The following is a 13705-nucleotide window of genomic DNA, read 5'->3' on the forward strand; positions in this document are numbered from 1 at the left end:
TCTATGCAAATACCCGGCCGAGTGCCATGGGCAGAAAACATTGACACATACCTGCCAGAGGTCTATTCTGGGTCTGAAGAGTCCACCCTGGTCTCCAGCCACTCATCATCTCAGCACACACTTTGCCTGCACGCATGGAATCCGCCTCTCTCCACGAATGCCTTCTCCCGCTAGGAAACACACGATGTCACTCAGCCAAAGGAGACCACAGGCAAAGTCAACCGAAGCCCCCATTTTCAAGATTTTGCCCTCTGCTGGGCCACAGCCTCCGCTGGCACAGTGCATGTGTGTCACTTCTCCGAACACAAGGCCGCAATCCGGGCATCCAGGGCCCCAGCAGTCCAGAGTCTGCGCATGGCGGCATATGGATCACCTCTTTGCCACGTACAGGAGGGAGGTCTGGGCCCTACACTGGCTCCGCTAGAGCTCCACGACCTCAGCTATTTTCCTTGACCTTTGGCCCGTGCCCTCGTGTGTGTGTCATCCCTACTTACACTTCTTCTCCGACCACTCTGAATCCGCCACCTGCGGATACATGAGCATGAAAATCAACATCTGTCACTGCCTGCAGTGTCACAGGTCACTAGGTGTCTAGGCTCAGGCTGACCTTGGCTGTCTTCTGCCCAGGCAAGGAGCCTAATCCTTCAGAGGCAATGAGGACATGTGGTCATTGGCCGACATTCTTTCTTTCATCCACACAGCGGTCTAGATGAGGCTAAAGAGGCCAGGTAGGCCAGGTGAAGGCTGAGAGCGGGGCCAAGGCTTCTTTCCCAATCACCATAGAGACAGCCACCGGAAGGCTGGCCGGAACTTCTGACGGGGACGGGTCACAAACACTGAGCCAACAGGAGAGGTTCGGCCTAAGCGGCCAGTTCCGCAGAGCCCTCCATCTTACCCATGGACACACGGCGGCCCATTCTCTTTTGGGCCACAAAACCGAGGGCACCCAGGGAATCACTTCACAGTAGGCAGCCCCTGATGTGGACACGTTCGACACACTGGGCCAGCAGGCAGGTACCACTTCTCCACTTACGCTAGGGTATCAGTAGGCAAGGCGCCCTTCCTCAGCATCTATGGCCCCTCTGCGTATGTGTTCATTCGGAGAAATCTCTTCGTTCTACCCCTGAGACACATCACAAGTATGAGGGGCCTGAGAGAGAGCCTAGAGATGAAACGGGGGAGGCTTCTGGCTGTACTGCCTCCCCGTGGGTAGACAATAGCAGGTAGTCTCTCTGGAAGGTCTTAGCTTCTGTTGATTGACGTGGGCAGTACGGTAGGAGCGGACCCTGGCCAGGTGGAGCTTGTGGGCAGATGCAACCTCTCCGGCGACGAATAATTCCGCTGCTGCTTTGTATGGTCAAAACCTCCCCCCGCCGAGTGGGATGGGTAGAGAACACCGACCCACACCCGCCAGGGGCCTTTCCTGGGACTAAAGATCCCAACATGGTCTCCACATCGTCACCCTCTCAGCACACACCTTTCCTGCACACGTAATCCTGCCTTTCTCCGTCAGGGCCCTATCCTACCAGGAAAAAATGCAAGCCGCTCAAAAATGCCGATGCCAGGGAAATCGAGGATACACCGCCATTTTCCAAATTTTTGCTGTCTACACGTCCCCGCCTCCGCTGCAAGGCTGCGTATGTGGCCGGACTCCGAAGACAAGGCCGAAATCCTGGCAGCCTGGGCCCGAGCAGTCCAGTGGTTTATGGACGTGGGGACACGGATGACCTGTTCGCCACATACAATGTGGAGGGATCCTTGGGCCCTTCACTGGCTCGCCATTCAGCTCCACCACGTCCACTGCCGGCCCTGGCCTTTGCTTTGGCTGGTACCCCACTGAACGTGTGCTCCGGAGCGATGTTTCTCCACCCGTCACTATCATTCTGCCACCAGCTGATACGTGAGTGTGGGAGTCACCATTTGTCACTGGCAGCAGTGTCACAAGGCAGTAGACTTCCAGGTACCCGCTGACCTAGGCTGCCTTCTGCCCCAGGCAAGGTCCCGAATCCTTTATCCCAGGTGCTGACACCAGGGCACTGGCGGGCATTCATTTTGAGCAACACAGAGGTCTGAGTGAGGGTCAGCGGGCCAGCTAGGTGAAGTGAAGGCCAGGTGGGCGGGGCTGAGGCTTCTTTGCCGTCACCATAGAGACAGTCCCCCCACCGCAAGAGTGGGCGGAGCTTGTGATGGGCCTGCTGACAAGACTGAGCCAATGGCAGAGACCCGGCCCGCCAGGCAGATGACACAGGGCCCTCCATTGTGACCTATGACGCCTAGTGGCCACAGGATTTGAGCACACCCTGGGAAAGGCTACGCAGGCGCAAGGGAGCCCCTCGTGCGGACTGCTTCAGGGCATTGGCAGAGCAGGCCGGGTACCTCTTTCCCACTTTCCTGAGGATAGCAGTACGCAAGGCATCCCCACTCAGCATCTCTTGCCTCTCTCTGTCTCTCTCTCGATGTGTTCCTTCTCTGAAATCTCTTCCTTCTCCCCCTTGGCACTTCACACCTTGGAGTGCCTGACAGAGGGCCTAGAGACGAAAGAGCAAAGGGGGAAGGCCTCTGGCTCTACTGGTTGCCCATGGGCAGAGAAGATCTGCTGGTCTATCTGGAAGGTCTAGAGAGTAGCCATTGATTGGGAAGCTACATCACGGGCGGACCTGGCCAGGTGAAGCTTGCTGACATGCAGCAGCCTCTCCGGAGACTACTAATTCCGCGGATAACGTTCTATGCAAATACCCGGCCGAGTGCCATGGGCAGAAAACATTGACACATACCTGCCAGAGGTCTATTCTGGGTCTGAAGAGTCCACCCTGGTCTCCAGCCACTCATCATCTCAGCACACACTTTGCCTGCACGCATGGAATCCGCCTCTCTCCACGAATGCCTTCTCCCGCTAGGAAACACACGATGTCACTCAGCCAAAGGAGACCACAGGCAAAGTCAACCGAAGCCCCCATTTTCAAGATTTTGCCCTCTGCTGGGCCACAGCCTCCGCTGGCACAGTGCATGTGTGTCACTTCTCCGAACACAAGGCCGCAATCCGGGCATCCAGGGCCCCAGCAGTCCAGAGTCTGCGCATGGCGGCATATGGATCACCTCTTTGCCACGTACAGGAGGGAGGTCTGGGCCCTACACTGGCTCCGCTAGAGCTCCACGACCTCAGCTATTTTCCTTGACCTTTGGCCCGTGCCCTCGTGTGTGTGTCATCCCTACTTACACTTCTTCTCCGACCACTCTGAATCCGCCACCTGCGGATACATGAGCATGAAAATCAACATCTGTCACTGCCTGCAGTGTCACAGGTCACTAGGTGTCTAGGCTCAGGCTGACCTTGGCTGTCTTCTGCCCAGGCAAGGAGCCTAATCCTTCAGAGGCAATGAGGACATGTGGTCATTGGCCGACATTCTTTCTTTCATCCACACAGCGGTCTAGATGAGGCTAAAGAGGCCAGGTAGGCCAGGTGAAGGCTGAGAGCGGGGCCAAGGCTTCTTTCCCAATCACCATAGAGACAGCCACCGGAAGGCTGGCCGGAACTTCTGACGGGGACGGGTCACAAACACTGAGCCAACAGGAGAGGTTCGGCCTAAGCGGCCAGTTCCGCAGAGCCCTCCATCTTACCCATGGACACACGGCGGCCCATTCTCTTTTGGGCCACAAAACCGAGGGCACCCAGGGAATCACTTCACAGTAGGCAGCCCCTGATGTGGACACGTTCGACACACTGGGCCAGCAGGCAGGTACCACTTCTCCACTTACGCTAGGGTATCAGTAGGCAAGGCGCCCTTCCTCAGCATCTATGGCCCCTCTGCGTATGTGTTCATTCGGAGAAATCTCTTCGTTCTACCCCTGAGACACATCACAAGTATGAGGGGCCTGAGAGAGAGCCTAGAGATGAAACGGGGGAGGCTTCTGGCTGTACTGCCTCCCCGTGGGTAGACAATAGCAGGTAGTCTCTCTGGAAGGTCTTAGCTTCTGTTGATTGACGTGGGCAGTACGGTAGGAGCGGACCCTGGCCAGGTGGAGCTTGTGGGCAGATGCAACCTCTCCGGCGACGAATAATTCCGCTGCTGCTTTGTATGGTCAAAACCTCCCCCCGCCGAGTGGGATGGGTAGAGAACACCGACCCACACCCGCCAGGGGCCTTTCCTGGGACTAAAGATCCCAACATGGTCTCCACATCGTCACCCTCTCAGCACACACCTTTCCTGCACACGTAATCCTGCCTTTCTCCGTCAGGGCCCTATCCTACCAGGAAAAAATGCAAGCCGCTCAAAAATGCCGATGCCAGGGAAATCGAGGATACACCGCCATTTTCCAAATTTTTGCTGTCTACACGTCCCCGCCTCCGCTGCAAGGCTGCGTATGTGGCCGGACTCCGAAGACAAGGCCGAAATCCTGGCAGCCTGGGCCCGAGCAGTCCAGTGGTTTATGGACGTGGGGACACGGATGACCTGTTCGCCACATACAATGTGGAGGGATCCTTGGGCCCTTCACTGGCTCGCCATTCAGCTCCACCACGTCCACTGCCGGCCCTGGCCTTTGCTTTGGCTGGTACCCCACTGAACGTGTGCTCCGGAGCGATGTTTCTCCACCCGTCACTATCATTCTGCCACCAGCTGATACGTGAGTGTGGGAGTCACCATTTGTCACTGGCAGCAGTGTCACAAGGCAGTAGACTTCCAGGTACCCGCTGACCTAGGCTGCCTTCTGCCCCAGGCAAGGTCCCGAATCCTTTATCCCAGGTGCTGACACCAGGGCACTGGCGGGCATTCATTTTGAGCAACACAGAGGTCTGAGTGAGGGTCAGCGGGCCAGCTAGGTGAAGTGAAGGCCAGGTGGGCGGGGCTGAGGCTTCTTTGCCGTCACCATAGAGACAGTCCCCCCACCGCAAGAGTGGGCGGAGCTTGTGATGGGCCTGCTGACAAGACTGAGCCAATGGCAGAGACCCGGCCCGCCAGGCAGATGACACAGGGCCCTCCATTGTGACCTATGACGCCTAGTGGCCACAGGATTTGAGCACACCCTGGGAAAGGCTACGCAGGCGCAAGGGAGCCCCTCGTGCGGACTGCTTCAGGGCATTGGCAGAGCAGGCCGGGTACCTCTTTCCCACTTTCCTGAGGATAGCAGTACGCAAGGCATCCCCACTCAGCATCTCTTGCCTCTCTCTGTCTCTCTCTCGATGTGTTCCTTCTCTGAAATCTCTTCCTTCTCCCCCTTGGCACTTCACACCTTGGAGTGCCTGACAGAGGGCCTAGAGACGAAAGAGCAAAGGGGGAAGGCCTCTGGCTCTACTGGTTGCCCATGGGCAGAGAAGATCTGCTGGTCTATCTGGAAGGTCTAGAGAGTAGCCATTGATTGGGGAGCTACATCACGGGCGGACCTGGCCAGGTGAAGCTTGCTGACATGCAGCAGCCTCTCCGGAGACTACTAATTCCGCGGATAACGTTCTATGCAAATACCCGGCCGAGTGCCATGGGCAGAAAACATTGACACATACCTGCCAGAGGTCTATCCTGGGTCTGAAGAGTCCACCCTGGTCTCCAGCCACTCATCATCTCAGCACACACTTTGCCTGCACGCATGGAATCCGCCTCTCTCCACGAATGCCTTCTCCCGCTAGGAAACACACGATGTCACTCAGCCAAAGGAGACCACAGGCAAAGTCAACCGAAGCCCCCATTTTCAAGATTTTGCCCTCTGCTGGGCCACAGCCTCCGCTGGCACAGTGCATGTGTGTCACTTCTCCGAACACAAGGCCGCAATCCGGGCATCCAGGGCCCCAGCAGTCCAGAGTCTGCGCATGGCGGCATATGGATCACCTCTTTGCCACGTACAGGAGGGAGGTCTGGGCCCTACACTGGCTCCGCTAGAGCTCCACGACCTCAGCTATTTTCCTTGACCTTTGGCCCGTGCCCTCGTGTGTGTGTCATCCCTACTTACACTTCTTCTCCGACCACTCTGAATCCGCCACCTGCGGATACATGAGCATGAAAATCAACATCTGTCACTGCCTGCAGTGTCACAGGTCACTAGGTGTCTAGGCTCAGGCTGACCTTGGCTGTCTTCTGCCCAGGCAAGGAGCCTAATCCTTCAGAGGCAATGAGGACATGTGGTCATTGGCCGACATTCTTTCTTTCATCCACACAGCGGTCTAGATGAGGCTAAAGAGGCCAGGTAGGCCAGGTGAAGGCTGAGAGCGGGGCCAAGGCTTCTTTCCCAATCACCATAGAGACAGCCACCGGAAGGCTGGCCGGAACTTCTGACGGGGACGGGTCACAAACACTGAGCCAACAGGAGAGGTTCGGCCTAAGCGGCCAGTTCCGCAGAGCCCTCCATCTTACCCATGGACACACGGCGGCCCATTCTCTTTTGGGCCACAAAACCGAGGGCACCCAGGGAATCACTTCACAGTAGGCAGCCCCTGATGTGGACACGTTCGACACACTGGGCCAGCAGGCAGGTACCACTTCTCCACTTACGCTAGGGTATCAGTAGGCAAGGCGCCCTTCCTCAGCATCTATGGCCCCTCTGCATATGTGTTCATTCGGAGAAATCTCTTCGTTCTACCCCTGAGACACATCACAAGTATGAGGGGCCTGAGAGAGAGCCTAGAGATGAAACGGGGGAGGCTTCTGGCTGTACTGCCTCCCCGTGGGTAGACAATAGCAGGTAGTCTCTCTGGAAGGTCTTAGCTTCTGTTGATTGACGTGGGCAGTACGGTAGGAGCGGACCCTGGCCAGGTGGAGCTTGTGGGCAGATGCAACCTCTCCGGCGACGAATAATTCCGCTGCTGCTTTGTATGGTCAAAACCTCCCCCCGCCGAGTGGGATGGGTAGAGAACACCGACCCACACCCGCCAGGGGCCTTTCCTGGGACTAAAGATCCCAACATGGTCTCAACGTCGTCACCCTCTCAGCACACACCTTTCCTGCACACGTAATCCTGCCTTTCTCCGTCAGGGTCCTATCCTACCAGGAAAAAATGCAAGCCGCTCAAAAATGCCGATGCCAGGGAAATCGAGGATACACCGCCATTTTCCAAATTTTTGCTGTCTACACGTCCCCGCCTCCGCTGCAAGGCTGCGTATGTGGCCGGACTCCGAAGACAAGGCCGAAATCCTGGCAGCCTGGGCCCGAGCAGTCCAGTGGTTTATGGACGTGGGGACACGGATGACCTGTTCGCCACATACAATGTGGAGGGATCCTTGGGCCCTTCACTGGCTCGCCATTCAGCTCCACCACGTCCACTGCCGGCCCTGGCCTTTGCTTTGGCTGGTACCCCACTGAACGTGTGCTCCGGAGCGATGTTTCTCCACCCGTCACTATCATTCTGCCACCAGCTGATACGTGAGTGTGGGAGTCACCATTTGTCACTGGCAGCAGTGTCACAAGGCAGTAGACTTCCAGGTACCCGCTGACCTAGGCTGCCTTCTGCCCCAGGCAAGGTCCCGAATCCTTTATCCCAGGTGCTGACACCAGGGCACTGGCGGGCATTCATTTTGAGCAACACAGAGGTCTGAGTGAGGGTCAGCGGGCCAGCTAGGTGAAGTGAAGGCCAGGTGGGCGGGGCTGAGGCTTCTTTGCCGTCACCATAGAGACAGTCCCCCCACCGCAAGAGTGGGCGGAGCTTGTGATGGGCCTGCTGACAAGACTGAGCCAATGGCAGAGACCCGGCCCGCCAGGCAGATGACACAGGGCCCTCCATTGTGACCTATGACGCCTAGTGGCCACAGGATTTGAGCACACCCTGGGAAAGGCTACGCAGGCGCAAGGGAGCCCCTCGTGCGGACTGCTTCAGGGCATTGGCAGAGCAGGCCGGGTACCTCTTTCCCACTTTCCTGAGGATAGCAGTACGCAAGGCATCCCCACTCAGCATCTCTTGCCTCTCTCTGTCTCTCTCTCGATGTGTTCCTTCTCTGAAATCTCTTCCTTCTCCCCCTTGGCACTTCACACCTTGGAGTGCCTGACAGAGGGCCTAGAGACGAAAGAGCAAAGGGGGAAGGCCTCTGGCTCTACTGGTTGCCCATGGGCAGAGAAGATCTGCTGGTCTATCTGGAAGGTCTAGAGAGTAGCCATTGATTGGGGAGCTACATCACGGGCGGACCTGGCCAGGTGAAGCTTGCTGACATGCAGCAGCCTCTCCGGAGACTACTAATTCCGCGGATAACGTTCTATGCAAATACCCGGCCGAGTGCCATGGGCAGAAAACATTGACACATACCTGCCAGAGGTCTATCCTGGGTCTGAAGAGTCCACCCTGGTCTCCAGCCACTCATCATCTCAGCACACACTTTGCCTGCACGCATGGAATCCGCCTCTCTCCACGAATGCCTTCTCCCGCTAGGAAACACACGATGTCACTCAGCCAAAGGAGACCACAGGCAAAGTCAACCGAAGCCCCCATTTTCAAGATTTTGCCCTCTGCTGGGCCACAGCCTCCGCTGGCACAGTGCATGTGTGTCACTTCTCCGAACACAAGGCCGCAATCCGGGCATCCAGGGCCCCAGCAGTCCAGAGTCTGCGCATGGCGGCATATGGATCACCTCTTTGCCACGTACAGGAGGGAGGTCTGGGCCCTACACTGGCTCCGCTAGAGCTCCACGACCTCAGCTATTTTCCTTGACCTTTGGCCCGTGCCCTCGTGTGTGTGTCATCCCTACTTACACTTCTTCTCCGACCACTCTGAATCCGCCACCTGCGGATACATGAGCATGAAAATCAACATCTGTCACTGCCTGCAGTGTCACAGGTCACTAGGTGTCTAGGCTCAGGCTGACCTTGGCTGTCTTCTGCCCAGGCAAGGAGCCTAATCCTTCAGAGGCAATGAGGACATGTGGTCATTGGCCGACATTCTTTCTTTCATCCACACAGCGGTCTAGATGAGGCTAAAGAGGCCAGGTAGGCCAGGTGAAGGCTGAGAGCGGGGCCAAGGCTTCTTTCCCAATCACCATAGAGACAGCCACCGGAAGGCTGGCCGGAACTTCTGACGGGGACGGGTCACAAACACTGAGCCAACAGGAGAGGTTCGGCCTAAGCGGCCAGTTCCGCAGAGCCCTCCATCTTACCCATGGACACACGGCGGCCCATTCTCTTTTGGGCCACAAAACCGAGGGCACCCAGGGAATCACTTCACAGTAGGCAGCCCCTGATGTGGACACGTTCGACACACTGGGCCAGCAGGCAGGTACCACTTCTCCACTTACGCTAGGGTATCAGTAGGCAAGGCGCCCTTCCTCAGCATCTATGGCCCCTCTGCGTATGTGTTCATTCGGAGAAATCTCTTCGTTCTACCCCTGAGACACATCACAAGTATGAGGGGCCTGAGAGAGAGCCTAGAGATGAAACGGGGGAGGCTTCTGGCTGTACTGCCTCCCCGTGGGTAGACAATAGCAGGTAGTCTCTCTGGAAGGTCTTAGCTTCTGTTGATTGACGTGGGCAGTACGGTAGGAGCGGACCCTGGCCAGGTGGAGCTTGTGGGCAGATGCAACCTCTCCGGCGACGAATAATTCCGCTGCTGCTTTGTATGGTCAAAACCTCCCCCCGCCGAGTGGGATGGGTAGAGAACACCGACCCACACCCGCCAGGGGCCTTTCCTGGGACTAAAGATCCCAACATGGTCTCAACGTCGTCACCCTCTCAGCACACACCTTTCCTGCACACGTAATCCTGCCTTTCTCCGTCAGGGTCCTATCCTACCAGGAAAAAATGCAAGCCGCTCAAAAATGCCGATGCCAGGGAAATCGAGGATACACCGCCATTTTCCAAATTTTTGCTGTCTACACGTCCCCGCCTCCGCTGCAAGGCTGCGTATGTGGCCGGACTCCGAAGACAAGGCCGAAATCCTGGCAGCCTGGGCCCGAGCAGTCCAGTGGTTTATGGACGTGGGGACACGGATGACCTGTTCGCCACATACAATGTGGAGGGATCCTTGGGCCCTTCACTGGCTCGCCATTCAGCTCCACCACGTCCACTGCCGGCCCTGGCCTTTGCTTTGGCTGGTACCCCACTGAACGTGTGCTCCGGAGCGATGTTTCTCCACCCGTCACTATCATTCTGCCACCAGCTGATACGTGAGTGTGGGAGTCACCATTTGTCACTGGCAGCAGTGTCACAAGGCAGTAGACTTCCAGGTACCCGCTGACCTAGGCTGCCTTCTGCCCCAGGCAAGGTCCCGAATCCTTTATCCCAGGTGCTGACACCAGGGCACTGGCGGGCATTCATTTTGAGCAACACAGAGGTCTGAGTGAGGGTCAGCGGGCCAGCTAGGTGAAGTGAAGGCCAGGTGGGCGGGGCTGAGGCTTCTTTGCCGTCACCATAGAGACAGTCCCCCCACCGCAAGAGTGGGCGGAGCTTGTGATGGGCCTGCTGACAAGACTGAGCCAATGGCAGAGACCCGGCCCGCCAGGCAGATGACACAGGGCCCTCCATTGTGACCTATGACGCCTAGTGGCCACAGGATTTGAGCACACCCTGGGAAAGGCTACGCAGGCGCAAGGGAGCCCCTCGTGCGGACTGCTTCAGGGCATTGGCAGAGCAGGCCGGGTACCTCTTTCCCACTTTCCTGAGGATAGCAGTACGCAAGGCATCCCCACTCAGCATCTCTTGCCTCTCTCTGTCTCTCTCTCGATGTGTTCCTTCTCTGAAATCTCTTCCTTCTCCCCCTTGGCACTTCACACCTTGGAGTGCCTGACAGAGGGCCTAGAGACGAAAGAGCAAAGGGGGAAGGCCTCTGGCTCTACTGGTTGCCCATGGGCAGAGAAGATCTGCTGGTCTATCTGGAAGGTCTAGAGAGTAGCCATTGATTGGGGAGCTACATCACGGGCGGACCTGGCCAGGTGAAGCTTGCTGACATGCAGCAGCCTCTCCGGAGACTACTAATTCCGCGGATAACGTTCTATGCAAATACCCGGCCGAGTGCCATGGGCAGAAAACATTGACACATACCTGCCAGAGGTCTATCCTGGGTCTGAAGAGTCCACCCTGGTCTCCAGCCACTCATCATCTCAGCACACACTTTGCCTGCACGCATGGAATCCGCCTCTCTCCACGAATGCCTTCTCCCGCTAGGAAACACACGATGTCACTCAGCCAAAGGAGACCACAGGCAAAGTCAACCGAAGCCCCCATTTTCAAGATTTTGCCCTCTGCTGGGCCACAGCCTCCGCTGGCACAGTGCATGTGTGTCACTTCTCCGAACACAAGGCCGCAATCCGGGCATCCAGGGCCCCAGCAGTCCAGAGTCTGCGCATGGCGGCATATGGATCACCTCTTTGCCACGTACAGGAGGGAGGTCTGGGCCCTACACTGGCTCCGCTAGAGCTCCACGACCTCAGCTATTTTCCTTGACCTTTGGCCCGTGCCCTCGTGTGTGTGTCATCCCTACTTACACTTCTTCTCCGACCACTCTGAATCCGCCACCTGCGGATACATGAGCATGAAAATCAACATCTGTCACTGCCTGCAGTGTCACAGGTCACTAGGTGTCTAGGCTCAGGCTGACCTTGGCTGTCTTCTGCCCAGGCAAGGAGCCTAATCCTTCAGAGGCAATGAGGACATGTGGTCATTGGCCGACATTCTTTCTTTCATCCACACAGCGGTCTAGATGAGGCTAAAGAGGCCAGGTAGGCCAGGTGAAGGCTGAGAGCGGGGCCAAGGCTTCTTTCCCAATCACCATAGAGACAGCCACCGGAAGGCTGGCCGGAACTTCTGACGGGGACGGGTCACAAACACTGAGCCAACAGGAGAGGTTCGGCCTAAGCGGCCAGTTCCGCAGAGCCCTCCATCTTACCCATGGACACACGGCGGCCCATTCTCTTTTGGGCCACAAAACCGAGGGCACCCAGGGAATCACTTCACAGTAGGCAGCCCCTGATGTGGACACGTTCGACACACTGGGCCAGCAGGCAGGTACCACTTCTCCACTTACGCTAGGGTATCAGTAGGCAAGGCGCCCTTCCTCAGCATCTATGGCCCCTCTGCGTATGTGTTCATTCGGAGAAATCTCTTCGTTCTACCCCTGAGACACATCACAAGTATGAGGGGCCTGAGAGAGAGCCTAGAGATGAAACGGGGGAGGCTTCTGGCTGTACTGCCTCCCCGTGGGTAGACAATAGCAGGTAGTCTCTCTGGAAGGTCTTAGCTTCTGTTGATTGACGTGGGCAGTACGGTAGGAGCGGACCCTGGCCAGGTGGAGCTTGTGGGCAGATGCAACCTCTCCGGCGACGAATAAGTCCGCTGCTGCTTTGTATGGTCAAAACCTCCCCCCGCCGAGTGGGATGGGTAGAGAACACCGACCCACACCCGCCAGGGGCCTTTCCTGGGACTAAAGATCCCAACATGGTCTCAACGTCGTCACCCTCTCAGCACACACCTTTCCTGCACACGTAATCCTGCCTTTCTCCGTCAGGGCCCTATCCTACCAGGAAAAAATGCAAGCCGCTCAAAAATGCCGATGCCAGGGAAATCGAGGATACACCGCCATTTTCCAAATTTTTGCTGTCTACACGTCCCCGCCTCCGCTGCAAGGCTGCGTATGTGGCCGGACTCCGAAGACAAGGCCGAAATCCTGGCAGCCTGGGCCCGAGCAGTCCAGTGGTTTATGGACGTGGGGACACGGATGACCTGTTCGCCACATACAATGTGGAGGGATCCTTGGGCCCTTCACTGGCTCGCCATTCAGCTCCACCACGTCCACTGCCGGCCCTGGCCTTTGCTTTGGCTGGTACCCCACTGAACGTGTGCTCCGGAGCGATGTTTCTCCACCCGTCACTATCATTCTGCCACCAGCTGATACGTGAGTGTGGGAGTCACCATTTGTCACTGGCAGCAGTGTCACAAGGCAGTAGACTTCCAGGTACCCGCTGACCTAGGCTGCCTTCTGCCCCAGGCAAGGTCCCGAATCCTTTATCCCAGGTGCTGACACCAGGGCACTGGCGGGCATTCATTTTGAGCAACACAGAGGTCTGAGTGAGGGTCAGCGGGCCAGCTAGGTGAAGTGAAGGCCAGGTGGGCGGGGCTGAGGCTTCTTTGCCGTCACCATAGAGACAGTCCCCCCACCGCAAGAGTGGGCGGAGCTTGTGATGGGCCTGCTGACAAGACTGAGCCAATGGCAGAGACCCGGCCCGCCAGGCAGATGACACAGGGCCCTCCATTGTGACCTATGACGCCTAGTGGCCACAGGATTTGAGCACACCCTGGGAAAGGCTACGCAGGCGCAAGGGAGCCCCTCGTGCGGACTGCTTCAGGGCATTGGCAGAGCAGGCCGGGTACCTCTTTCCCACTTTCCTGAGGATAGCAGTACGCAAGGCATCCCCACTCAGCATCTCTTGCCTCTCTCTGTCTCTCTCTCGATGTGTTCCTTCTCTGAAATCTCTTCCTTCTCCCCCTTGGCACTTCACACCTTGGAGTGCCTGACAGAGGGCCTAGAGACGAAAGAGCAAAGGGGGAAGGCCTCTGGCTCTACTGGTTGCCCATGGGCAGAGAAGATCTGCTGGTCTATCTGGAAGGTCTAGAGAGTAGCCATTGATTGGGGAGCTACATCACGGGCGGACCTGGCCAGGTGAAGCTTGCTGACATGCAGCAGCCTCTCCGGAGACTACTAATTCCGTGGATAACGTTCTATGCAAATACCCGGCCGAGTGCCATGGGCAGAAAACATTGACACATACCTGCCAGAGGTCTATCCTGGGTCTGAAGAGTCCACCCTG

Source organism: Loxodonta africana, chromosome 26 (genome assembly GCF_030014295.1).
Source record: "Loxodonta africana isolate mLoxAfr1 chromosome 26, mLoxAfr1.hap2, whole genome shotgun sequence".
In the NCBI taxonomy this organism is placed as follows: domain Eukaryota; kingdom Metazoa; phylum Chordata; class Mammalia; order Proboscidea; family Elephantidae; genus Loxodonta; species Loxodonta africana.